The sequence below is a fragment of the Labrus mixtus genome, chromosome 10 (genome assembly GCF_963584025.1).
Source record: "Labrus mixtus chromosome 10, fLabMix1.1, whole genome shotgun sequence".
NCBI lineage: Eukaryota > Metazoa > Chordata > Actinopteri > Labriformes > Labridae > Labrus > Labrus mixtus.
In genome coordinates this window covers 23,919,999-23,945,640 of record NC_083621.1, presented here as the reverse complement: position 1 = coordinate 23,945,640, position 25,642 = coordinate 23,919,999, and the positions used below count along the sequence as shown (strand labels likewise).

At 41.0% G+C, this 25,642-nt stretch overlaps 9 non-coding genes across 9 annotated transcripts; all 9 read right to left on the bottom strand.

The window, feature by feature from the left end:
* Window positions 1-221: 221 nt before the first annotated feature.
* On the bottom strand, window positions 222-303 carry trnal-aag (transfer RNA leucine (anticodon AAG)). Its single transcript has one exon. It is a non-coding gene; the product is annotated as a tRNA-Leu (tRNA).
* Window positions 304-1,000: 697 nt separating this feature from the next.
* On the bottom strand, window positions 1,001-1,082 carry trnal-aag (transfer RNA leucine (anticodon AAG)). Its single transcript has one exon. It is a non-coding gene; the product is annotated as a tRNA-Leu (tRNA).
* A 769-nt stretch (window positions 1,083-1,851) lies between these two features.
* trnal-aag (transfer RNA leucine (anticodon AAG)) lies at window positions 1,852-1,933 on the bottom strand. The gene has a single exon. It is a non-coding gene; the product is annotated as a tRNA-Leu (tRNA).
* Window positions 1,934-2,573: 640 nt separating this feature from the next.
* Window positions 2,574-2,655, bottom strand: trnal-aag (transfer RNA leucine (anticodon AAG)). The gene has a single exon. It is a non-coding gene; the product is annotated as a tRNA-Leu (tRNA).
* Window positions 2,656-3,364: 709 nt separating this feature from the next.
* On the bottom strand, window positions 3,365-3,446 carry trnal-uag (transfer RNA leucine (anticodon UAG)). The gene has a single exon. It is a non-coding gene; the product is annotated as a tRNA-Leu (tRNA).
* A 3,010-nt stretch (window positions 3,447-6,456) lies between these two features.
* Window positions 6,457-6,574, bottom strand: trnal-aag (transfer RNA leucine (anticodon AAG)). Its single transcript has 2 exons — window positions 6,537-6,574; window positions 6,457-6,500 (listed from the first exon to the last, which is right to left on the bottom strand). It is a non-coding gene; the product is annotated as a tRNA-Leu (tRNA).
* Window positions 6,575-7,235: 661 nt separating this feature from the next.
* Window positions 7,236-7,353, bottom strand: trnal-aag (transfer RNA leucine (anticodon AAG)). The gene is made up of 2 exons: window positions 7,316-7,353; window positions 7,236-7,279 (listed from the first exon to the last, which is right to left on the bottom strand). It is a non-coding gene; the product is annotated as a tRNA-Leu (tRNA).
* Window positions 7,354-8,004: 651 nt separating this feature from the next.
* trnal-aag (transfer RNA leucine (anticodon AAG)) lies at window positions 8,005-8,086 on the bottom strand. Its single transcript has one exon. It is a non-coding gene; the product is annotated as a tRNA-Leu (tRNA).
* A 631-nt stretch (window positions 8,087-8,717) lies between these two features.
* Window positions 8,718-8,803, bottom strand: trnal-aag (transfer RNA leucine (anticodon AAG)). Its single transcript has one exon. It is a non-coding gene; the product is annotated as a tRNA-Leu (tRNA).
* Between the last annotated feature and the right edge of the window lie 16,839 nt (window positions 8,804-25,642).

Below are 25,642 nucleotides of genomic sequence, written 5' to 3'. Positions count from 1 at the left end.
CCTGCCAACACTCATTGTGGGAGGGCACAAAGCATCTAGTGCCTTTGCCAAATGAGTAAGAGCAACTTCCTTCATGGTTAATGTTTTAAATGGATGTAGATACAGGTTCTTGCCTTTGGCAAGCACTTTTTCCCATTCAGTGTTTTGCAACATTTTATCAACATTTAGAGGTTATTCAAGTAAATAGTCCACAACATGAAGAGATGGCAGTCCTTGTCAAATGGCAGTGGTGGGATTTGAACCCACGCCTCCTGAGAGACTGGAGCCTTAATCCAGCGCCTTAGACCACTCGGCCACACTACCTTAATCCAGTGCCGTAGACCACTTGGCCACACTACCTTTCTTTGTGGCCTGGTCCTATTGGGGAGGCCAATGTGGTGGATACTTGCAGATGTTTGCTCAATTATGGGGAATCTGAAGGTTGCGCGAGCTACCCTTGCACATAAGGTCAGACTGACCCAAAGGACAAAGCACAGACCAATAAAGATGGATATCAATTAGCAGAGGATGGTTTCGATCCATCGACCTCTGGGTTATGGGCCCAGCACGCTTCCGCTGCGCCACTCTGCTCTCGGTTGCCATGGACTAGGCTTGTACGTGTGAGGCTTTCTTTTCTGTTTAAGGCTAAAGAAAGCAGTGAAAACTAATGATCCAAGACGCCCAAGAAACTAAAACATTTGCCATACCTTTTTTAACAAGAACAAATTAAAATCAGATTTCCAATTCACATCTTTCCCTCTTGTCCAGATATTGTTTTCATGGGATTGGTCCTTAGAAACCCTGCCAACACTCATTGTGGGAGGGCACAAAGCATCTAGTGCCTTTGCCAAATGAGTAAGAGCAACTTCCTTCATGGTTAATGTTTTAAATGGATGTAGATACAGGTTCTTGCCTTTGGCAAGCACTTTTTCCCATTCAGTGTTTTGCAACATTTTATCAACATTTAGAGGTTATTCAAGTAAATAGTCCACAACATGAAGAGATGGCAGTCCTTGTCAAATGGCAGTGGTGGGATTTGAACCCACGCCTCCTGAGAGACTGGAGCCTTAATCCAGTGCCTTAGACCACTCGGCCACACTACCTTAATCCAGTGCTGTAGACCATTCGGCCACACTACCTTTCTATATGGCCTGGTCCTATTGGGGAGGCGAATGTGCTGGATACTTGCAGATGTTTGCGGCCAAACTACCTTTCTATATGGCCTGGTCCTATTGGGTAGGCCAATGTGCTGGATACTTGCAGATGTTTGCTCAATTATGGGGAATCTGAAGGTTGCGCGAGCTACCCTTGCACATAAGGTCAGACTGACCCAAAGGACAAAGCACAGACCAATAAAGATGGATATCAATTAGCAGAGGATGGTTTCGATCCATCGACCTCTGGGTTATGGGCCCAGCACGCTTCCGCTGCGCCACTCTGCTCTCGGTTGTCATGGACTGGGCTTGTACGTGTGAGGCTTTCTTTTCTGTTTAAGGCTAAAGAAAGCAGTGAAAACTAATGATCCAAGACGCCCAAGAAACTAAAACATTTGCCATACCTTTTTTAACAAGAACAAATTAAAATCAGATTTCCAATTCACATCTTTCCCTCTTGTCCAGATATTGTTTTCATGGGATTGGTCCTTAGAAACCCTGCCAACACTCATTGTGGGAGGGCACAAAGCATCTAGTGCCTTTGCCAAATGAGTAAGAGCAACTTCCTTCATGGTTAATGTTTTAAATGGATGTAGATACAGGTTCTTGCCTTTGGCAAGCACTTTTTCCCATTCAGTGTTTTGCAACATTTTATCAACATTTAGAGGTTATTCAAGTAAATAGTCCACAACATGCAGAGATGCCAGTCCTTGTCAAATGGCAGTGGTGGGATTTGAACCCACGCCTCCTGAGAGACTGGAGCCTTAATCCAGCGCCTTAGACCACTCGGCCACACTACCTTAATCCAGTGCTGTAGACCATTCGGCCACACTACCTTTCTATATGGCCTGGTCCTATTGGGGAGGCGAATGTGCTGGATACTTGCAGATGTTTGCGGCCACACTACCTTTCTATATGGCCTGGTCCTATTGGGGAGGCCAATGTGGTGGATACTTGCAGATGTTTGCTCAATTATGGGGAATCTGAAGGTTGCGCTGCGCCACTCTGCTCTCGGTTGCCATGGACTAGGCTTGTACGTGTGAGGCTTTCTTTTCTGTTTAAGGCTAAAGAAAGCAGTGAAAACTAATGATCCAAGACGCCCAAGAAACTAAAACATTTGCCATACCTTTTTTAACAAGAACAAATTAAAATCAGATTTCCAATTCACATCTTTCCCTCTTGTCCAGATATTGTTTTCATGGGATTGGTCCTTAGAAACCCTGCCAACACTCATTGTGGGAGGGCACAAAGCATCTAGTGCCTTTGCCAAATGAGTAAGAGCAACTTCCTTCATGGTTAATGTTTTAAATGGATGTAGATACAGGTTCTTGCCTTTGGCAAGCACTTTTTCCCATTCAGTGTTTTGCAACATTTTATCAACATTTAGAGGTTATTCAAGTAAATAGTCCACAACATGAAGAGATGGCAGTCCTTGTCAAATGGCAGTGGTGGGATTTGAACCCACACCTCCTGAGAAACTGGAGACTTAATCCAGCACCTTAGACCACTCGGCCACACTACCTTAATCCAGTGCCGTAGACCACTTGGCCACACTACCTTTCTATGTGGCCTGGTCCTATTGTGGAGGCCAATGTGCTGGATACTTGCAGATGTTTGCTCAATTATGGGGAATCTGAAGGTTGCGCGAGCTACCCTTGCACATAAGGTCAGACTGACCCAAAGGACAAAGCACAGACCAATAAAGATGGATATCAATTAGCAGAGAATGGTTTCGATCCATCGACCTCTGGGTTATGGGCCCAGCACGCTTCCGCTGCGCCACTCTGCTCTCGGTTGCCATGGACTAGGCTTGTACGTGTGAGGCTTTCTTTTCTGTTTAAGGCTAAAGAAAGCAGTGAAAACTAATGATCCAAGACGCCCAAGAAACTAAAACATTTGCCATACCTTTTTTAACAAGAACAAATTAAAATCAGATTTCCAATTCACATCTTTCCCTCTTGTCCAGATATTGTTTTCATGGGATTGGTCCTTAGAAACCCTGCCAACACTCATTGTCAAACACTGTGGGAGGGCACAAAGCATCTAGTGCCTTTGCCAAATGAGTAAGAGCAACTTCCTTCATGGTTAATGTTTTAAATGGATGTAGATACAGGTTCTTGCCTTTGGCAAGCACTTTTTCCCATTCAGTGTTTTGTATCAACATTTAGAGGTTATTCATGTAAATAGTTCATCACACACAAATAGGCAAGGACACAGTTTTCCTTGTCAAATGGCAGTGGTGGGATTTGAACCCACGCCTCCTGAGAGACTGGAGCCTAAATCCAGCGCCTTAGACCACTCGGCCACACTACCTTTCTATACAGCCTGGTCCTATTGGGGAGGCCAATGTGCTGGATACTTGAAGATGTTTGCTCAATTATGGGGAATCTGAAGGTTGCGCGAGCTACCCTTGCACATAAGGTCAGACTGACCCAAAGGACAAAGCACAGACCAATAAAGATGGATATCAATTAGCAGAGGATGGTTTCGATCCATCGACCTCTGGGTTATGGGCCCAGCACTCTTCCGCTGCGCCACTCTGCTCTCAGTTGTCATGGACTGGGCTTGTACGTGTGAGGCTTTCTTTTCTGTTTAAGGCTAAAGAAAGCAGTGAAAACTAATGATCCAAGACGCCCAAGAAACTAAAACATTTGCCATACCTTTTTTAACAAGAACAAATTAAAATCAGATTTCCAATTCACATCTTTCCCTCTTGTCCAGATATTGTTTTCATGGGATTGGTCCTTAGAAACCCTGCCAACACTCATTGTCAAACACTGTGGGAGGGCACAAAGCATCTAGTGCCTTTGCCAAATGAGTAAGAGCAACTTCCTTCATGGTTAATGTTTTAAATGGATGTAGATACAGGTTCTTGCCTTTGGCAAGCGATTTTTCCCATTCAGTGTTTTGCAACATTTTATCAACATTTAGAGGTTATTCAAGTAAATAGTCCACAACATGCAGAGATGGCAGTCCTTGTCAAATGGCAGTGGTGGGATTTGAACCCACACCTCCTGAGAAACTGGAGACTTAATCCAGCGCCTTAGGACACTCAGCCACACTACCTTAATCCAGTGCTGTAGACCACTTGGCCACACTACCTTTCTATGTGGCCTGGTCCTATTGGGGAGGCCAATGTGGTGGATACTTGCAGATGTTTGCTCAATTATGGGGAATCTGAAGGTTGCGCGAGCTACCCTTGCACATAAGGTCAGACTGAGCCAAAGGACAAAGCACAGACCAATAAAGATGGATATCAATTAGCAGAGAATGGTTTCGATCCATCGACCTCTGGGTTATGGGCCCAGCACGCTTCCGCTGCGCCACTCTGCTCTCGGTTGCCATGGACTAGGCTTGTACGTGTGAGGCTTTCTTTTCTGTTTAAGGCTAAAGAAAGCAGTGAAAACTAATGATCCAAGACGCCCAAGAAACTAAAACATTTGCCATACCTTTTTTAACAAGAACAAATTAAAATCAGATTTCAAATTCACATCTTTCCCTCTTGTCCAGATATTGTTTTCATGGGATTGGTCCTTAGAAACCCTGCCAACACTCATTGTGGGAGGGCACAAAGCATCTAGTGCCTTTGCCAAATGAGTAAGAGCAACTTCCTTCATGGTTAATGTTTTAAATGGATGTAGATACAGGTTCTTGCCTTTGGCAAGCACTTTTTTCCCATTCAGTGTTTTGCAACATTTTATCAACATTTAGAGGTTATTCAAGTAAATAGTCCACAACATGAAGAGATGGCAGTCCTTGTCAAATGGCAGTGGTGGGATTTGAACCCACACCTCCTGAGAAACTGGAGACTTAATCCAGCGCCTTAGGACACTCAGCCACACTACCTTAATCCAGTGCTGTAGACCACTTGGCCACACTACCTTTCTATGTGGCCTGGTCCTATTGGGAAGGCCAATGTGGTGGATACTTGCAGATGTTTGCTCAATTATGGGGAATCTGAAGGTTGCGCGAGCTACCCTTGCACATAAGGTCAGACTGACCCAAAGGACAAAGCACAGACCAATAAAGATGGATATCAATTAGCAGAGAATGGTTTCGATCCATCGACCTCTGGGTTATGGGCCCAGCACGCTTCCGCTGCGCCACTCTGCTCTCGGTTGCCATGGACTAGGCTTGTACGTGTGAGGCTTTCTTTTCTGTTTAAGGCTAAAGAAAGCAGTGAAAACTAATGATCCAAGACGCCCAAGAAACTAAAACATTTGCCATACCTTTTTTAACAAGAACAAATTAAAATCAGATTTCCAATTCACATCTTTCCCTCTTGTCCAGATATTGTTTTCATGGGATTGGTCCTTAGAAACCCTGCCAACACTCATTGTGGGAGGGCACAAAGCATCTAGTGCCTTTGCCAAATGAGTAAGAGCAACTTCCTTCATGGTTAATGTTTTAAATGGATGTAGATACAGGTTCTTGCCTTTGGCAAGCACTTTTTTCCCATTCAGTGTTTTGCAACATTTTATCAACATTTAGAGGTTATTCAAGTAAATAGTCCACAACATGAAGAGATGGCAGTCCTTGTCAAATGGCAGTGGTGGGATTTGAACCCACACCTCCTGAGAAACTGGAGACTTAATCCAGCGCCTTAGGACACTCAGCCACACTACCTTAATCCAGTGCTGTAGACCACTTGGCCACACTACCTTTCTATGTGGCCTGGTCCTATTGGGAAGGCCAATGTGGTGGATACTTGCAGATGTTTGCTCAATTATGGGGAATCTGAAGGTTGCGCGAGCTACCCTTGCACATAAGGTCAGACTGACCCAAAGGACAAAGCACAGACCAATAAAGATGGATATCAATTAGCAGAGAATGGTTTCGATCCATCGACCTCTGGGTTATGGGCCCAGCACGCTTCCGCTGCGCCACTCTGCTCTCGGTTGCCATGGACTAGGCTTGTACGTGTGAGGCTTTCTTTTCTGTTTAAGGCTAAAGAAAGCAGTGAAAACTAATGATCCAAGACGCCCAAGAAACTAAAACATTTGCCATACCTTTTTTAACAAGAACAAATTAAAATCAGATTTCCAATTCACATCTTTCCCTCTTGTCCAGATATTGTTTTCATGGGATTGGTCCTTAGAAACCCTACCAACACTCATTGTGGGAGGGCACAAAGCATCTAGTGTCTTTGTCAAATGAGTAAGAGCAACTTCCTTCATGGTTAATGTTTTAAATGGATGTAGATACAGGTTCTTGCCTTTGGCAAGCACTTTTTCCCATTCAGTGTTTTGCAACATTTTATCAACATTTAGAGGTTATTCAAGTAAATAGTCCATGACATGATGAGATGGCAGTCCCTGTCAAATGGCAGTGGTGGGATTTGAACCCACGCCTCCTGTGAAACTGGAGACTTAATACAGCGCCTTAGAACACTCGGCCACACTACCTTAATCCAGTGCCGTAGACCACTTGGCCACACTACCTTTCTATATGGCCTGGTCCTATTGGGGAGGCCAATGTGCTGGATACTTGCAGATGTTTGCTCAATTATTGGGAATCTGAAGGTTGCGCGAGCTACCCTTGCACATAAGGTCAGACTGACCCAAAGGACAAAGCACAGACCAATAAAGATGGATATCAATTAGCAGAGGATGGTTTCGATCCATCCACCTCTGGGTTATGGGCCGAGCACGCTTCCGCTGCGCCACTCTGCTCTCGGTTGTCATGGACTGGGCTTGTACGTGTGAGGCTTTCTTTTCTTTTTAAGGCTAAAGAAAGCAGTGAAAACTAATGATCCAAGACGCCCAAGAAACTAAAACATTTGCCATACCTTTTTTAACAAGAACAAATTAAAATCAGATTTCCAATTCACATCTTTCCCTCTTGTCCAGATATTGTTTTCATGGGATTGGTCCTTAGAAACCCTGCCAACACTCATTGTGGGAGGGCACAAAGCATCTAGTGCCTTTGCCAAATGAGAAAGAGCAACTTCCTTCATGGTTAATGTTTTAAATGGATGTAGATACAGGTTCTTGCCTTTGGCAAGCACTTTTTCCCATTCAGTGTTTTGCAACATTTTATCAACATTTAGAGGTTATTCAAGTAAATAGTCCATGACATGATGAGATGGCAGTCCCTGTCAAATGGCAGTGGTGGGATTTGAACCCACGCCTCCTGTGAAACTGGAGACTTAATACAGCGCCTTAGAACACTCGGCCACACTACCTTAATCCAGTGCCGTAGACCACTTGGCCACACTACCTTTCTATATGGCCTGGTCCTATTGGGGAGGCCAATGTGCTGGATACTTGCAGATGTTTGCTCAATTATTGGGAATCTGAAGGTTGCGCGAGCTACCCTTGCACATAAGGTCAGACTGACCCAAAGGACAAAGCACAGACCAATAAAGATGGATATCAATTAGCAGAGGATGGTTTCGATCCATCCACCTCTGGGTTATGGGCCGAGCACGCTTCCGCTGCGCCACTCTGCTCTCGGTTGTCATGGACTGGGCTTGTACGTGTGAGGCTTTCTTTTCTTTTTAAGGCTAAAGAAAGCAGTGAAAACTAATGATCCAAGACGCCCAAGAAACTAAAACATTTGCCATACCTTTTTTAACAAGAACAAATTAAAATCAGATTTCCAATTCACATCTTTCCCTCTTGTCCAGATATTGTTTTCATGGGATTGGTCCTTAGAAACCCTGCCAACACTCATTGTGGGAGGGCACAAAGCATCTAGTGCCTTTGCCAAATGAGAAAGAGCAACTTCCTTCATGGTTAATGTTTTAAATGGATGTAGATACAGGTTCTTGCCTTTGGCAAGCACTTTTTCCCATTCAGTGTTTTAGAGGTTATTCATGTAAATAGTCCATCACACACAAATAAGCAAGGACACAGTTTTCCTTGTCAAATGGCAGTGGTGGGATTTGAACCCACGCCTCCTGAGAGACTGGAGCCTTAATCCAATGCCTTAGACCACTTGGCCACACTACCTTTCTATATAGCCTGGTCCTATTGGGGAGGCCAATGTGCTGGATACTTGCAGATGTTTGCTCAATTATGGGGAATCTGAAGGTTGCGCGAGCTACCCTTGCACATAAGGTCAGACTGACCCAAAGGACAACCCACAGACCAATAAAGATGGATATCAATTAGCAGAGAATGGTTTCGATCCATTGACCTCTGGGTTATGGGCCCAGCACGCTTCCGCTGCGCCACTCTGCTCTCGGTTGTGATGGACTGGGCTTGTACGTGTGAGGCTTTCTTTTCTGTTTAAGGCTAAAGAAAGCAGTGAAAACTAATGATCCAAGACGCCCAAGAAACTAAAACATTTGCCATACCTTTTTTAACAAGAACAAATTAAAATCAGATTTCCAATTCACATCTTTCCCTCTTGTCCAGATATTGTTTTACTGGGATTGGTCCTTAGAAAACCTGCCAACACTCATCGTGGGAGGGCACAAAGCATCTAGTGCCTTTGCCAAATGAGTAAGAGCAACTTCCTTCATGGTTAATGTTTTAAATGGATGTAGATACAGGTTCTTGCCTTTGGCAAGCACTTTTTCCCATTCAATGTTTTGCAACATTTCATCAACATTTAGAGGTTATTCAAGTAAATAGTCCACGATATGAAGAGGTGGGTTTTGAACCCACGCCTCCTGAGAGACTGGAGCCTTAACCCAGCGCCTTAGACCACTCGGCCACACTACCTTAATCCAGTGCTGTAGACCACTCCGCCACACTACCTTTCTATATGGCCTGGTCCTATTGGGGAGGCCAATGTGCTGGATACTTGCAGGTGTCTGCGGCCACACTACCTTTCTATATGGCCTGGTCCTATTGGGGAGGTCAATGTGCTGGATACTTGCAGATGTTTGCTCAATTATGGGGAATCTGAAGGTTGCGCGAGCTACCCTTGCACATAAGGTCAGACTGAGCCAAAGGACAAACCACAGACCAATAAAGATGTATATTAATTAGCAGAGGATGGTTTTGATCCATCGACCTCTAGGTTGTGGGCCCAGCACGCTTCCGCTGCGCCACTCTGCTCTTGGTTGCCATGGACTAGGCCTGTACATGTGAGGCTTTCTTTTCTGTTTAAGGCTAAAGAAAGCAGTGAAAACTAATGACCCAGGTGTGATGTAACTCCATTTTCTTAAGTAATTTAATTTAATGTCCCTTGTTTAATTAATTTTCTATTATGATATTTTACTATCATTACTACATTAAAGTAAGAATATGCAATTTTTCACACTTAAATGTAGTAGAAATCAAGTATATACTCTGAAAATAACTCTGTGAGTCATGACTGTCTACAATGAATGTGACACCCGAGTCCTCCTTTTTGTGATGTTTTCCGAGCTTTCCTAGCAGTAGCTTCACTTTGTTTACATCGCCCGGACGGCCGGCCGGCTCATCCCCTCGAGTATAAAAGTTGTTTAATTGAGGGACTAGAGAAAAGAAGAACATACTGTACTCACTGCTTATTTGAATGTCACATAAGCGTTTTTAGGTCACAGCCTTTTTATGTAAATTTATATGCAGTGTGAAGATAAGAGCAAACTAAAGATCGCTAGCATTAGCATGCTAACAGAACAATGGAGCGCAAGTTGTTTTGGTTTCATGCTGGTGCTCAAGGGCGACAACTGATGGATCAAAAAATCGCATATTCTTCCTTTAAACACGTGATTTTAATGGATGGATATTATATAGTCTGAAGTCTTTATATGTTGTCAACTCCGTCATTGAGGATAGCCTTTGTCAGATAGATTTATTTGTAGAATCAAAAGAAACCAAACTTTTGGATAGTACAGTTTATTAAATAATCTTGTTTTTAATAAAAATAAATGTATTAAACATTTTCTCGAGGTTTTATTTTAAAATACTGTGACTTTTTGTTTGTCTGACAGAGTTGACAAAAGTCCTGAGCTGCAGAAAATGGTATTTTAGGAAAAAATAAATCACTGGGAGGGTGGCCGTTACAGGGTTTGATAGCCAAGACTTTGATCTTTCTGAATATATTTTCTCAACATAATTGAAGAGGAAAACAGTTTGACCAGAAAAAATAGGGTTTTGTCCAATTTCTCAAGAATGGCTGATATATACGTATATACCCACCCTTCTGTCTGTCCATTTGTCTATCTACTTCTTTGACTCTATTCATCGCTCTCTTTCTGCAGTAAAGGTACATTTTGCTTGCTGCCTTGTGCTTGCTCATCATGTGTTCAGCAGTCTCTATAAAGCACATTGAATTTACATTTGCATGAAATATGCTAAACAAATGAAAATAAATGAAATCTCTTTAACTGCTCAAAAATTAAGAAAAAGTCAGCTTTTTTGGATTTATCTCGTATTTTGCTTTAGTTAAGTTTTTATAATTGAAGCACCATTCAATTCTTGTTCTTACGAATGGTAACTTTGAACAGCACATTAACCTTGCTTAACATATCTACCTACCCACATCAGTGGTAAAAAATAAAAAAGGGATTCTAGATCATAACACCAAACAGCGACTGCTGCTGACGCCAACCAGAACCAACAGCTTGCACCACCAAAAACCTACACACCATGTGAACCAACAGAACGGTAAATAATAGAGATTGGTCAACACACAGTTTTCACATAGCTTGTCATGGCTGAATACAATAGACAATGTTCTCTTTCTGCCAGGGCTTGCAAGCTGTCATGTAGAATGAGAGAAAATGGTTTGTAAGCCAAGTATTTATTTTACCTAGATCTTAGCCCAACAGAGTAAGCCACATTTTTAAGAGTGCTCGATCTTCTGTAAAACGTTAAATACTGGTATAGCAATCATCTTCTTCACACACGTACAAAAACACAAAATGAATATGCTGACATAAATATGTGTATTTTTTTGTGACAGCTTACATGATATCTGAATTTTTTAAAATGCTTTAACCCTCTGAGGTCTGAGGCTGTTTTGACTGTTTTGCTATAATTGTTATTTTACTTATATCTGACTACATCAAAAATGTTTATCATATAAGTGCCTGGTATCATTTTTTTCAGCACAACCTCACCTTTATGATTTGACCATTCATTAGTCACCTAGAGATACTGTATCAACACACAGGACTCAAACACACGCAAAAAATAGAGAATTTGTTTTTTTAAATTGATTACTTTTTTATTCTAAAAAACACAGAGTGCTGGAGGAACTATTTTGAATTGATAAAAATGAACTCCAAATGTATACAAATTGAAATATAAAAAGAAAATTTGGAAAAGAATAAGAATTGATTCAAATTTTTACAAAAACAGTAGGCTTGTACATAGGCCTTTTTTGTATTCTAGCTATGCCACTGCTCCAAAAAGTCCCTGCCGCTACTCAAAACTGCTCCTGGGAACTGTTTTGAGCAGTGACAAAGCTAAAATAATAATAATAATTATCAAAATAATAAATGGAAATATATAAAGGACATTGGGTATTCAAATATTTACAAAAAAAGCAGGTTTGTCCATAGGTGTTTTTTGTATTTTACAAAAATACAAAAAACACAATTCAAACAACAAAAACATGAGAGAACATAAACACAAGTCTGTCTAACCTTGTCACACATGTTGGTTGATGAATAATAAAAAGCATGACAGCATTTACAATGTAGGTAAGACATGGGAAAATAAATTGAAATATAATATTTTCGCCATAGGAGGCTGAAATTTGGCATGGAGTTCAACAGTGTGTGTGTGTGTGTGTGTGTGTGTGTGTGTGTGTGTGTGAGTGGTCTGGCTGTGTTGCCTGAGCTGTTGCAGATCCTTCCCGACGACGCTTTGTGCTCTGTCTAGCCCTCGTTGTAGGAGAAATGGATCTCCACTGAAGACCCCTCATAGGATCAACATTGATTGTTGGGTCCCTAGGCTGGTCATCTTCATCTCTGTGGATGTAAAATGTTAAAAGCTGGTTTACAAAGAGAGCACTGAGCAAAGACATTTCATAGTAAAATAACAAAATAGCGAAACAACAAAACATTTCCACCAAAGCAACAGTTTTTCCATCAGAACATTCTACAGTATCCCCCCCCCCTCCCAGAACAGAGAGCAATTACTAAATAAACACTTGAATTACCCATTTCTACAAAGAAAAAGTAAAACAGAGAGACCGTCTTTGATTTGAGTAAAGGCAATGTTTCAACTGTAAAATTTATTTCAGATGATAAAATGAGGATAATAATCCATAACAAAACTTATAGAAACACCAAAGCCATGTGTCTCACCTCTCCTGGAGGGCGTCAATATCCTCCACAGGTTCAAGGACTCACTATCACTCCCAGGATCACCACTGCTGGTTGGGATAGCTGTTGCAGTCCTCAGCTGGTCATCTTCCTCTGTGTGGATGTAAAAAAAAAACGGCTAATATAGACTGTAACTTGGACATCACAGTTTTTCTGACACTTGATGTTTCCAAGCAAATTATATGAATAAATACTTTAAGATCACAGACAATATGCCTGTATTTATTTATCTTTGTCATCACTCCCAGTGTTTCCCCTGCATAGAGGCAGCAGTGGTGCAGGACCGCTACTGAATCTCCTGCACCAAAGCAGGCACCATCGTAAATTTAACAAAGACACTAAAAGGCAAAATGCATATTTGCTCAAAAAAACGTCATTTGATTCAAAAGTGTGTGTGTTTGTGTGTGTGTGTGTGTCAGTGTGACTGTGTGTTCGTGCGTGCGAGCGCCTCTGTGTGTTTACCTACATGTCTTCTGTAAAAAATAAAGTCTATAGTTCGACTAAATGCAATGTTCAACAAAGCAATAATATAATATTTATAATAATAACCCATAATACACTTGGAAATAACACAACAAAAGTTTGACTCACCTTTCTTGGAGGATCGATGTTAGCTTCGTCGCTATCCTCACTCTCTGGAGCTGAGGAGGAGTTGCCAGAATCTTCCTCTCCTCCAAGTTGATAAAATAGGTCGCAGACTTGGTGGATGTTCAATCGTCGTTGCATTTTGATGCTTGGATGTTTTATGTTTGTTTTCTGGCATCAGTATTACTTATCTTGTAAAGTTTTGCCGCTGTTACAGAGAGAAGCGCCGGATCAACATGACGAGCCGTTTCAAGCGGGGAGGCGGGGACAAGCTCTTTGTTTCCTCGTCGTTCAGATTGGTTGTCAAAAACCACATGATACAAAGCAATGCATGCTATTGGCCTGTCCTCTTGTTCAGGTAAATAAATTCTGTTGAACCGAGCCTGCAGATTCAACACTTTTCTGTTCGTTTTATGACAAAAATGAAAAACGCAATGACCGCCCTAAATCTCAAAAAAATGTATGTGGACTAAATATATTAAAACTATCATATCTCCAGTTTTACATGACCTAGGAACGTCAAATAAAAACTGGGAGGAAGTTTCGAGTCTGCACTTTCGTGTGATCAGATCACGTGACTTCATCAAAGCGCTGTTTTTTTTATTTTTTGGCGCTTTGATGACATCACATGACGTGATCACGCCGGCGCGATCATAGATCCCAGAGGGTTAAGCTTACTATGCTGTCTATCATATTTTGCTATTTTGGTAAAAGATAAAACATAATTAAAATGATTCAACAACAATTGCAGGAAAGAGTGATTGTAACCCACAATATTGTTTCATAAAGGAAACAGCTGATAAAACAAGCCAGCTTGAGATTTTTGGTGCAGTGATTCAAATATAACTAAATTAAGCTGAATATAAGCCAGCAAGGCAACATTAAAGGTCATATATTATGCAAAATACACGTAAACATGTTTTTCCAACACTAATATGTGTCTGTAGTCTGTCTACAAACTCCCAATTATGAGAAAAGTCCATCTTCTCCTTTTTTTTGCCTGCTCCACATCTCAGAAAATGTTTGGAGATTTAAGTAACCCCTCCCCCAGATGGGGACCACTCCCACAACTAGGTGTTAGTTGTTCCCTCTGAGTCAACCTGTAAACAACCACTGTAAACAATATAGCATGGTGCGACATCCCCTTACAGAGAGGGGCGTGGTCAATCACAGCTCACTTGCATTTAAAGCTACAGACACAAAAACAGCCTGTTCTGAGCAGGGCTGAAATAGAGGGGTTCATAGGCATGATAAAATACAGGATCAGAGTGGATTTTTGGCAAGAAACCTTACAGACATGTTTTAAGCAGCTCTGAGAGTTATTTAAAACTTGAAAGGGAGACATAATATATGACATTTAATGTTAACAATAAATGTCATGCCCCTAAGTCTGCCACAAAAATGCATAAAATTGGCAGTTTGTGGTTGGATGTGTTATAGCGCAACATAACAATACTGAAAGGAAAATAACTCAGAGCTCTCCTGCAAACAAGAGGTGAGTGATGCAGCAATGCTTACTTGGTTGTTGCTCGGACATAGATCTGGACCTTGGTGAAGGCATTTTCTACAGTGGTCCAATGAACACAATCTTCAGCTCCCATGAGCTGCTGGCTCGTTCCTTTGTTACTGAGTTCAGATATTTGTTTTTTGGTGAATAAAAAGTGGAGAGTGCAGTGGCGCTGGTTGTTCACATTTCCACATGCACACTATGCTAAAGTTACACAACTAAACAAGCGTACCCACAGTGGGGCTGCATTAATTAGTTCCATTTAAACGCATGCATGTAGTGAGCCGTTTTCAATAAGTAACTTCAATATGAGAATATACTGTATCACATATTTCATCAGGACCGGACTGTACATTAAAGGCTTTATATGCAATTTTTCACACTTAAATGCAATAGAAATCAATAACTCTGTGAGTCATGAGTGTCTACAATTTGTGTAACCCCGAGTTCCACTGTCTGTGATGCTTTCCGAGTCCTATCTTAACTTTGTTTACATTGCCCGGACGGCCGGCCGGCTCATCCCCTCGCGTATAAAAGTTGCTTAATTGAGGGACTAGAGAAAAGAAGAATAACATACTGTACTCACTGCTTAATTGAATGTCACGTAAGCGTTTATAGATCACGGTCATTTCGGGTAAATTAACATGCAGTGTGAAGATACAAGCATAATAAAGATCGCTAGTATTAGCATGCTAACACAACAATGCAGCACGAGTTGTTTTGGTTTCATGCTGGTGCTCAAGGGCGACATCTGCTGGATCAAAAAATCGCATATAAAGCCTTTAATGTAATGCCTGGTGTAGAATTCAGAATTTAACTTATACAAAAACCATAGACCCACCAGTGTTCATTAATATCTTTCAATATCGTGCATTTATCATAAAGTGTGATTTTTTGTTTTAATAAAGATGACTGAGCTGCAAGACGCACAGAGCGCACAGAGACACGGCGATGGCTTCACACATTTCACCTTCACACATTTCACTTTCTCGTTACTCAGCACATATTCATCACCTGCACTTATTTATTGTGTAAATAATTCAAGTGTGGACATTAAGTCGGGGCATCTCTGACACGATCATTAGGCATATACTGCATATCCTCATAATTAGTCACAGAGCAGACGGAGTTTCCCACGAAAAAATCGGGCAAACAATTAAAAGTTATTATTCATGATCAAACTTTTGATTAATAATATTATAGAGTGAGGGAGTCTCTCTCTCCCTCTCAGTCAGTCATTCACTGAATGTACTGAACGGGAGCTCCGAGTCTCTCTCTCTCCCTCTCAGTCAGTCAGTGATTCATATACTGAACTTACTGAACAGAACGGTCGGGGAAAATATGATTGTTTTAGCAGCTTTCAGTTTGCAAACTGTAGCTTTATCCAACTAAATTCTCAGCTTATTGGCTTATTATTCACCATCGGCCGTTCTCAGTATGATCGCGAGCAGAACTAAACATTCGGCTGTTTTTCATCTTATTAAGTTCTGATTCGCTGGCAGAGCTGCGGAGAAGTACTGAACGATTGATGAATGAATCTTTTGAGGTAATAATTTTACTGAACTGATTCTACTGATTCAGTACACTGAAAATAATTGATTTTCACATCACTACGCGATCCAGCACTGGAAACCTTTGATTTGCCCCCTCGTTTGTATGCATTTTCATTCCAAGCTGCCAGAACATGGGGCTAATCTACGTCCGTACATTTCCAGGTCCGTCCCGTAAAATACAGAATCGTCCCGTATTTTACACTTTGATATTGCGTCCCATTTTGAATCAATACGGGACGCAGTTTGTCCCGTATTTCCAAGATGCCTTGAACTCAGCATCATTCCGCCCGCATTCAGCCGGCTAGTTCCCGCCTCCTCAGAGCGTCTGTTTGTTTGGTTCTTTTTTGGCATGAGCAATGAGAGCTCTCTAGTGATTGGGTGAGAGAAAGTCATAGGAGTCAGAAGGAAACATGTCTGCAGCTGCCTCTGATACCCGCAGCGTGCACCATTGAAATGTAAACAGATGCAGAAATACAGACGTGAGTAGAAAGTAATGCTTGGCTTGACAGTGTCAGTGAAAATGAATATAATGTAAAGGAAACTATTGTAGGCCTACTTAATATATTTTCTCCGATGTTTATAGATAGGTTATTCCAGTATAGTTTGGATAGTGTGAACATTTTTCAGTACATAAAACAAAAAGATGACATTTATTTTATCCAAATCTGTATTCACACTATGGCCTGGGCAAGATATCATCAATACAACATCAATAGACCGACAGTAGACACTTAATTAATACAATAAGAAAATAGTTCAAAACCATATTAATAGTATCATTCATGATTTCATGAGAAAACAACAAAAACGAAGACAGAAGGACAGAATAAATGAATAAAAATACTATTAAATTCGTACTGTTTATTTAATAAAAAAATCTGTCAACTTACTGCTCCCCTCTATGTTACAGCAGTCTCAAAAGCACTTCAATAATACTCTGTTTATGAATTAATGTTAAGTTAATAACTTTATTTGAAGTTAAGTTGTAAATTAGATAGGCCTAGCTAGTAGTAAGCATCTGCTGAAGTCCTGTTAGGTGCATTTAATTGTGCATACATTACTGTATCTGCCTTTACACTGAAGTTTTGCATTTGTAAATTATTTCAGAAAAAAAGTGTTAATAAAGCACTTAAAACTTTAAGTACTCTCTTACTCTCTTACAGTTCTCTTAAATGCTGTCCCCTCGGTCCTCGGCTGAACTGGAAGTAGTTCTAGACCCGCCATGTTAAGGAACGTCCCAAAGCTCTTGTAACTGAAAGGAGGGAGATCTGAGGAGCGATGACCGAGGATACACAAGAACTGACTTTTCTGTAGTCTTTTAACTGACAGACCCACCCCCTTATCGAATATCACTCATTTATTGGACACTGCAGAGGGTCAGACTTCAGTGAAACTTAAAAACATCAGCGGAATTTAATAACGGAGAAAAGACGGACATTAAAAAGACGTTAAACGGACCGTCAGACATTTAAACAGACTAAACATTTGTAAAGAGTCAGTCATGAGCTGGGAGTAAAAAAGTTTTTGACATGAAGATTAACAACAAAATATTTAGTATTAGTTCTATAAAATTAATATAATGGAGTACAGGCAGATCACTCCTGACTTTATATTTGATTTGTTTTCTGATTCACCATCAAGCAAAAAGTCTGTTAATATGAAGTGTTAAAACCAAAAGATCATAAACGATTCCTTCATAATTATAACAGGTAGGCTATATTTTCTTTACATGATCACTCAGACTGTTTGCCCATCCTCTGATGCAGATGGAGTCTTTCTGTCAGAAACACATTTTACATTCATCATTATTTACATTCATAAAGTTTCATAAAGATCATAAACGATCTTCATGTTTGGATTCATTGTCACGTCTTTTTTACCCTGTAATTTAGAACCTAATAAATAATTATCGGTGTTCTTAGGACATCATAACATATCTGTGTTCATAAAATACAGAGGTCATTATCAAATTATTAGTCAGAACAAATACAAAATTATTTAGGCTATTAAAACTTTTTGCCTGTAGAAATTGTCCTTTTGGTTTTAAGCAGACTGCAGGTTGATCTTCATTGCAGGTGTAAAGTACACAAACTATAAAGAGGATAGTAATGAAAGGGGATAGGAGGGGCAGTCCAAAACCACCCTGAGACTTAATACACTGGGGTAATCAAACACAGGTGAAACTAACAACACAGGTGAAGACAATGAGGACAATCAAAACTGTAGGGAAACGCACACAGAGGCAGGAAGAAAGACAAGACAAGAAACACTGGTGATAAGAACTCCACCATAAATCAGGAAACACCAAAGAAACACAAATAACTCAAGAATATACCAATCCACACTAGAACAGAGAAACACAAGGATAAGAAATTACAAAATAAAAACAGGAAACACTAAAGACTTAACTAGGAAACTTTAAAGGGCACATATTATGAAAAATCTGCTTTTACAATATTTTTGAACATATATTTGGGTAACCTGAGTGTCTACCGACCCACAAAATGTGAAATAAACTCATCCAGTCCTTTGTTTGTAGCCTGCATAAGTCTTACAACACAGAAAAATGCTCCATTTCAAATTTGCTCAGCTTGTGATGTATCTCCACCCATGGACTCCACCCCCAGCCTAGAACAAAACTTTTGTGCAGGTCTGACATTTTTTGTCTTGCTACAGAGGAGTGATGTCTACCAGGAACACTCGGGGGGGGCTCACTGCATTTAAAGAGACACAAACACCAAAACGGAGCGTTCTGAGAGAGCTGGTTTATATAGGGTCACAAACCTCCTCTGGTGCTTGATTCATGTTATATTTTGACCAAAGCACAGCACAAATGTTTCATTTAGACCACAGGGGACTGTTTGAAAAGGTAGAAAAGAGGTATAATATGTCCTCTTTAAGATAAAGAAACACACAAGGGAAACAAGCAACACCAGGGAAGAAGGAGAACAAAAACAGGAAGGACATCTAAACTAAAATACAATACTAAACAAGACCACATCATGACACATGATCTATCATTTTTGATGGGCTAGACATAAACCAGCGTCTTTCCAGAACAAGAATTAAAGGTCGGTATTTACTTATTTTGTCCTTCGTTTTCAGCTTTAAGACTTTCAAATGTCTAAACAAAAAGTTGTCCAATGACTGACTCATCCTCAATCAACCACACATGCATACTAAATAGACAAGGACATCAAGTGACTCATTTTCCTCCCCCATATGGGAATATCAGTGTTGATTCAAAATATATTCTAAAGACTGACCTGCCAGCCACAAACTGGCCTCTATAAACTCTCAGCAGACACTGTCCCTCAGATGAACTCAGACAAAAGTTTTGGTCTTTTTTTTTTACTGAGGGCAACTTCACAAGTGATGCCATTAAATTCTCTTTCACCCCTGATGGAGCCTCAAATTGAGGAAGTGTCTGAGTGTGTTTGTGTCCTTAAAGTTTATGTGTGTGTGTGTGTGTGTGTGTGTCAGTGAGTGTGTGACTTCAAGTCAGTGCATTCACGCAGCCCCTTTGCCAGCATCAGTATGTGTCTGAGTCAATTCAGGATTTATTTCTTTGCAAGTCGGGTGTGTTGCCCACTTTTGTGTAGTGTCTGTGTGTATGTATGAGTGTGTTCATAAGAGTGAGTGCACATCTCATGTGTTACTCTCTGTATAGTCCATTTCCCTGAGGTCATTTCTCATCTCTGTGATGGTCTTTGGTCCAAGGATGCCATCTTATACCCTTTTTACCTCGAACCAGTATACAAATGAACTGAACTGTCATAGTTTTCCCAGATATTACTTTTTATGATATCTCTGCTTTATTGGATTGAACACGACAGGGTCAATCGCAAGGAAAGACAGATAGATAGTTATTAATTTGAACCCAGGATGTGATGATCACCTATAGGATTATACAATTATGCAAGATCAGGGCACCTTGCAGTCTTTGTGTTTTTTAAATGAATTCTGACATTTGCAAATAGTTCTTGTTTTAAATTAACACTGGGGCTGGGAAGTCCATGCAAAAGCCACAACATGGAACCCTCAACTGCACACATCAACATTGAGTTTAAGTTAAATCGACTCATGATAACATATGGGTGTGCATATTTTCGATCATAAATTAAATTATGTGTTCCTAGTTTTGGTTGGAACCAGACTGAGACCTCGCTATTTGAATGATCCTCACCAGACTTAAAATCAAACTTAAAGCAACATTATGTAGGAATTCGGTTTGGTGCGCTTCGTAAAACAGTGCTGTATTTGCTTCTCCTCTAAGGCAATGTGCATTTGTTGACAAGCAGGGGGGTGATGGTATCAGAATCAAAAGACATGTCAACTGACAAGGTACAGTGATATTACAGGATTTTGTGTAAATATGAAGCCCGTATAACACGTGTTGTTGCCACAAATCAACAAGTTGGTCCTGAATTCTTGACATCCATTTAACTTTATGCTTCGCGATTGCTGTTGTCGCCATGGTAATGTTTGTTGTGCTTCATGCTCCAGTCAGCTTGCTTCCCTATTGGCTATTGTTCTGTTCCATGTGACAATTCACAGAGTGCGTGCTCGGCCGTCCTCGCTGTTCTCCCCACACCACAGGATATCCGATAAATATTGAACAGGTTTAATATTTACGATTTCAATTCGGGGCGGCCCCGATCGTCTTCCGGGCAGATCGGGGAGGTTAAAATCACTCTTAACACACCTCACACCACAGGAGAATCTGGCAAGATAATCTTTGGAATATTGCTGACTTTTGTCCCTGGGGAATCCAGGGGCGTTTGTAGGTTTCTGAAACATCCGGGGCTTAGCCCAGAGGGAAAAGGCAAATGCGCATGCAGCACATTTTTTTGTATGCTTTATTGCGCATGCAAAATTTTTCAAAATGCTTTACCTAAATAAACAAAATACGCAGTTTATTATAGCTTTAAATAACTACCTGACTGCTGTGCTGCTTATCCCCAGACATCTAAAGTTCCATTCAAGTTATTTCAGAGTAAAATGAATACAAGTGAGACAGACCTTACATTACCTATATGGATCTGACTGGGGATAGGATAGGTTAATTCACTTGAGGTGGTAAACAGTCTGGTTATGTTTTTAAACCGTTTATTCTCTTGCCAGAAGGACTATCTAGAAGGACTAGGCTACTTTATTTTGAGATGTCCCTGGAATCCCCATGTTTCTTTCTAGTGTAAAGCACACGGGACATCCAACAAATAACTAACTACCATTAGTGACTAGAATCATTTCATCACTTCTAGACTGAATTGAATTAATGCATTCCATGGTTACCAGTTAATATACCAATAAATACCAATGGTAAAAATACCAATTTTCACAAACTTCCCTTTGCCTGAACACAAAAGTGCCTCATTCACGAAACACCAACAGTAAACATTCAGCAAAAGTAAACATTTAGATGTTTAATGAGTCACACAGTCATGTATGTATTCTTCATGTTTTTCTTCATTAATTTCTTATCTTGTACAGTGTGTCTCTGTCTTAACCGTTACTCTCCACTTTACCTATTGTTTTTCCTCATACATTTATCATGTACAGTATGTTTCTGGTCTTTGCCTTAACTTTTACACTTTACATATTGTTTTACTTCGTACATTTAATGAGTTAAATTGCTTTTCTCATATCCTTACACAGAACGTAACTAAGAACACAAAGTCAGGGCAATACAATAGTATACAATGTCTTCTTTCCTTTTAAACGTATTGTCTTTCTGCATTCATGCATCTCGTGTCATGTACAGTATGTACTCTTTACATGTTTTTCTTTGTTCATTTATTTTCTTGTACAGTATGTCTGTCTTAACTTTACACTTTACAAATTGTTTCTCCTTGTACATTAGTCTTGTACAGTATGCATCTCTTAACTTTTACTCTATACTTTACATATTGTTTTTCTTCGTTCATTTATCTTGTACAATATGTCTCTGTACTATTAACTGTTACTCTACATGTATTGTCTTTCTTTATTCGTTTCTTATTTGTACTTAACTTTTTACTTTCACTCTGCACTTGCCTTTCTTCATTCCCTGTTGCTATCTGACTGTTTCTTCCTCCTTTATTTGGGCCTTTGTCCTTTGAGCATAAGTGGGTACCTCCTTGGTCTGACTTGGGCGAACCGGTCAATGACTTCACCATGATCTAAGCCACAAAGCGCATCCTTCTCGACTGCCATAATAGCCAAATGATGTAGCCTGTCCTGGCACATGGTTCTCCTCAGCCAGATGTGGACACGGCGCAGTACACTGAATAACCGTGCAACTGCTGACAGGTATTGTCAAGGCTGCTTGGACAACTGAGCTCAAGGTGGGGAACATGTCTGGGTGAAATAGCTTGTAAACACTGCCCATGTCTGACACAGCACCTTCTCTCTTTCTTCTAGTAAGGAACTGCTTTGCCACCAGGATCTCATCTTTTTTCACTGACATTTTGTCATGCGTCGCAATGAGGTCTAGGGAATCCTCAGAGAGGAAATCATCGGCTGCTGGGTTGCAAGCTTGAATGCCTTGCATTAGCTCTGCCCCCACATCAGAAAATCTGCTGTTTAGCTCAGTTACCATACGGTCAAGACATGGGTACAACAGACTATATTTCAGCTGGTCTTCTGTGCCCAGATGAGCCCTTGTGCCCAAGGTGGACTCTACTGTAAAGTCCTCCATTAGCCTCTGCTTGTGCCTACGACCACTGTGACTCTCAGATATGTTGTTAGCATCACAGATGGCTTTTGCTTCATTGTAAAGCTTGTCTGCCATTTCATCGGTTCGCATTGATTTCAGTGTTTCAAGGACTGCATCTTTGAAGAGTGTTGCTTGGGCCAAGTCCACAGAATCCTTCTGAAGGTACACATGCAGCTCCTCTGTAGTTGACAGCATACTCCTGAACATGACCAACATGTAGACATTGGAAAACCTGGACAGTTTTGACAGTAGTCTGACTGCCCTCTGACGGCACTTTAAAACAGCGTGCAGATTGCCGAGCATCGCTCTCACTGACTTCACCTGACATGCCCATCGGGTTTTAGACAGCTGGACAAGTTCACTTTTCTTCAAGCCCAGGAGCATCTGGACATCAGAGAATTTCTGATGATTCACGATGGATACACTGAAGAAACAGTAGACACTCTCCAATGTTTCAAACAGGTCACTGGCTTCTGGAACAGCCCTACACGTGTGGCAGAGAACCAAGTTCAGCTCATGAGCATAGCAGTGTACTGTATGTACACGACTTCTGGATGTTTCTCATAACGGATGCTCCATCGTAAGCTTGAGCGACACACAGGAGGTCATTAAGGCCCTTTGACTCCAATACTTGTTCAATTGAATCAGTGATTGACTGTGCATTTAATCCCTTAAGGTTGACAAGTTCAAGAAGGCGCTCTTTGACTGTGCCGTCAGCTGTAACATAGCGCACACAAACAGCAAGCTGTTCAACATGGCCATCTCTTGCCTCATCAGCCATCACTGCATACATTTTCAATTCCTTGATCTCTTTTACTATGGTTGCAGTCACTTCATCAGCACAACATTCGATCATACTGTTCTGCGAGGCAAGAGATAGATAGGTTGAATGAGAAGGGGCCTGGTAGTTTTGAAGGAAGGGGTCAAAGGTTTCAAGGAGCTTCATAACTTCTAAAAAGTTCCCCTGATTCAGGGAGGAATCGGTTTCATCATGACCACGGAAAGCAATGCCTTGTTTCCCTAAAAGGCTAGTGACAGCCAAAATGCGCCGCAGGTATTCTCTCCTTTCAGTGATCTGAACAGAATTTCCCACATTCATCTGGTCGACAACATCGTCTTCTGTTAGCATAGTTCTGTAATTCTCCAGGCCAAGACAGACGACTTGTGGACAGCACTTGCCTCATGCTCTCGGTAGCTATCCAAGGCCTTTTTCCAGTTCTTAAAGCCCTCAGTGCTGAGGAGGGCATCTTTGTTGGCTCTAGGGTTGTGTTTCCCAAAGAGCTTGCATGAGAAACAGTATGAAGAATTTCGGCTCAAGGAATACTCCAGCCAGTCAAAAGAGTCAAACCATTTCTTCTGGAAAGACCGTTGCTGCGTTCCAAAACTGGTGGAGGGGTACTGGTCCAGTCTGGGTTGCTTTGGGCCTGTTTCTCATGTCCCTAAATCATTCTTTCCTAACAGGTTCCCTGTCCTCCCTGACCCTGAGCCATCTGTATTGCCAAAAAGGGGAAAAGAGAGAAATAAAGCTATGGCCTCCTTCTCCCACTAGTTCCAAAGACCGAGTTCATATGATGATTTTTATTTTAACATGATTAAATAAAACTCTGCTGTCATAGCCACAACTCACAATGAATGGGCCCTGGCAGGGCTCTATACTGGGATACAGTGCTGAATATTATAACATGCTGGACTAGAGCTATTGGTATAGATACTCCTCACATAGCCTACAGGTATCTGGTCAGCAGCATCACTGACAGCTGCATCTCTGTATGCTGACTTATCTCTGAACTTGCGCTGTCGTCCCTTTGGTCTCCTGCATGAACCCTGACTGCATCCCTATCTGCTATCATACCTGAAAAAATAAAAGATGTGCCATAATATGCTTAAAGAGTTAAACAAGAATCCCTTCTATTCCCATTACCTCTTTGGCTGCCAACCACCTTTGGAACAAAAAACGATGAAATCCTTCTTTGTGACATATTGTTGTTGTTGCAGGTTCCAGGGGGTTGGGACTCTACAGCAGATAACGTTACAATTCTCAATCAAGGGCAGAAGCTGGATGTTCTCTCTGTCTAGAAGATGAAACAACATAGCTATCAGTTAACTAATGTCAGTTACAAACACTGCCCAGTATATAATTGAGGGACTGCAATACAAATGGTTCCCCAGTGCTTAATATTAGCCTATATTAATGAGCCTGAGATAATAATATATTATTAGGCTATTAATATATAGGCTACACACACACACACACATATATATATATATATATATATATAGAGAGAGAGAGAGAGGGAATGCTTCATCATATGTAGACAGAAACCAGGCTTATAGGATAATGTTTATAGTCTACATAGGCCTACAATGAAGCATTGTGGTATATAAAACTCTATTTTGGTAGGAAAACAAATTATCCCTTATCGTGAATACATGTCTACCGTTTGAAACCAACCAAACAGCTTGAAAATCGGTTGATAATTAAGTGAGTTATGAAGATAAATATCACTCATAAACGTCTGCCTCCATTGATCAGGGAAGGTCAGAAATCACCTTCCCAAGATGGCGGCATCTGACTACCGTTCACGCTCCATCTATAGATAGCTATGCTAACTCTGGTCCTGTGGCGCCGCTGTGTGGCAGCACGGAATTACTGCGGGTAGTCCAGCATGAAACATAATAGGGCTCAACAGTCTGGTTCTGGAAGTAAGAATCCCATTCATTTTCCCCATAGAGGATTTGATTACTAGCCATGATATCATAACCATCCAAACTACACTCACCACCAGCTACCTCAGAGTGTATCGATACTATATGCATCTTTACATGACATTGGTCCGCATTATATCAACTTCGTTTTTAGAAAAACATTGTTTTTTCGCGATCTCCGGGAGAAGAACTACACTACCCACAATCCGAAAGCGTCACAGCGACGTCTTCGATTGGCGGAGCCCACTG